Source organism: Macrobrachium nipponense, chromosome 12, assembly GCF_015104395.2.
Source record: "Macrobrachium nipponense isolate FS-2020 chromosome 12, ASM1510439v2, whole genome shotgun sequence".
Classification (NCBI taxonomy): domain Eukaryota; kingdom Metazoa; phylum Arthropoda; class Malacostraca; order Decapoda; family Palaemonidae; genus Macrobrachium; species Macrobrachium nipponense.
The window spans coordinates 79,102,657-79,105,156 of NC_087205.1; positions in this window are offsets into that span (position 1 = coordinate 79,102,657).

Below are 2,500 nucleotides of genomic sequence, written 5' to 3' on the forward strand. Positions count from 1 at the left end.
GCTGAAGGCAGTTTTCAGTAAAATCTCCTGACCCTGCCATGCTGTATGCAGAGTGGTTGGATGCCTTTGTGGAATACAATCTTAGAAAGTCTGTTTAAAGGTCTTGTAACTAATCAACGGGTTCCTCCTTATACATAAGTATCAAATAAAAATCTAACAAAATATACAGTAAATATTAGCTGTACTGTTGTGCCGCAAAGAAAATATTCCAAAACTCCAGACACTATCTAGCAATATTCAGAAATAAGGTTCGGGCTACCCTGAACATTAGAAAGTGAAATTCATAATCACAAAAAATAATACTAAGTCGACGGTTTCAAGCCAACATACCCTAAAAGATGAGCCAGTCACTGTGTACGGCAAGAATACGAGTTCTTGGGGCACTTGCGGTACGCTTTCAGGGAATGAAACTCTGGAACTAGAGCCTAGCATTGTTCCTCCCCAAAAGCTGAGCGTGGATATACCTACATTTATATATATATTTTATTATATATATATATATATATATATATATATATATATATATATATAGATATATATATTATATATATATATATATATATATTCCTTATATAATATAATATATATGAGGTAAATCGCACGCAATGCTTCTACCAGCATTCGTAACTGTCGGCAATGTATCTTAATTTAAATGAATTGAATATTTAGTCGCTGAAATTCTATAAGGACTGATTCAACATAGTACATGCAACAACTTAATATTCACACTGACGACAAGACAATTTCTGGAAGGAAAAGGAAAGAAAATATAGCAACTGATGTGAAGTCTTTAAAAAAGTTTAGAACAGAGAAGCAAAAACTAAACACTAGACGTGATTAAACCCCCCCCCCACCCCCCACAAAAAAAATAACAACTGTGTGCCGGAGATACACATAAAGCCATGAGGGTTACGCAATGAGAAGGGAAGAGAAAAAGCGGCACAGACCGTTAATAGAACCCTTTGCTGTTATAAAAGTAACGAACAGTGTATTTTTACAGCTAATACTCATTACCCATTCTGTGAAAAAACGAAAGATTTCCGGATCCTCTTCATTTTCTGAGATATTACTTAAAAAAAAAAAAAAAACTTTAAAAGGAGTGTAATTAATAGGCTAAATGAAAATATGCCGGGTATCTATCTCAATGAAGACAGCTTCATTTTTCTACCTGAGAGAGAGAGAGAGAGAGAGAGAGAGAGAGAGAGAGAGAGAGAGAGAGAGAGAGAGCGTTAGGCCTCCATGACACCAGACGATGGGGCGGGAGGCGGGCAGCGACTGTCATAAAATAAATCCCATTCTCTCGACGCAATTAAGGGAAGGTTCCAGTCAAAAGACACTTGCATTTTTCCAGAGTCCTCTGAGATATGAGTCTCATAGTGGGTTGGAAAGACAGACAGAGAGAGGAGAGAGATAGGGTGGGATTGCAAGAAGAAAATAAACCATTTGAATTCGACGGTCTCGGTGGAAGAATTCATTTTATCTATTTTATCTATTTATATATATATATATATATATAATATATATATATTATATATATATAATATATATATGTATGTATGTATCTATACCTGATCTCTCTCTGTAGTTCCCGTTGCCTTATGTTTAATGAACACCATATTTTTTGGAAGCTCGAATTCCAAGTCAGTGTTCCATATGAATAATGCTCCTTTTTTGAGAGAGAGAGAGAGAGAGAGAGAGGAGAGAGAGAGAGAGACGAGAGAGAGAGAGAGAGAGAGAGAGAGAGGTGTGTGTAACGTAATTTCTGATTGAGTGAGCTTTTTGGTACTTCGCTATTGATGTTCTTTCCCGTAAATGACAAATATTCGTATTAGGTCAAAATCTAGTAAACTTTCAGAAAGAGCGTGCAATTTTCAATCTCTTTGAATATCTTCTTTGAAAACATTCATGCGCCTGTGGTTTCTACTCTTTTAGACTTTGTTCCAGAAGAAAGCCGATGATTCGAACTTTCTCGAATGGCCAATCCTGTACAACTTCACTAACATCAGCCACAGGTCAAATTTGTTTCTTATTACCTATACTTGGGGAGTTTCGATGTTAATATATATAATATATATATATATATATATATATATATATATATATACGTATATATATATATGGCATTAAGGTGCAGATGTCCACTAATACCTAATTCGCTCTACATCGGACCTATTACATTTTCATATATGTTAACCGAAGGGGTACTTTGTAGTCGATAAGAAATTCGTCGGCTAATGGACTCGCAAACCACGGAATACCAGAATTCAGGACGTACAGTGACGCGCTTTCACCCACACGGCCAGAATTCTTGGTTCCGTGGTTCGAGCCCATGAGCCGACGACTTTCTTATCAGCTAATAAATTCCCATTCCGTTAACATATATGAAAATATATTAATTCCGAGTTACAGCGAATTAGATGTTGAGGAACATTTGTTGCTTAATGCTTGTATATGGATCACAGTGATGGTGTGTTCATATAAGAACATACGTAAATGCATA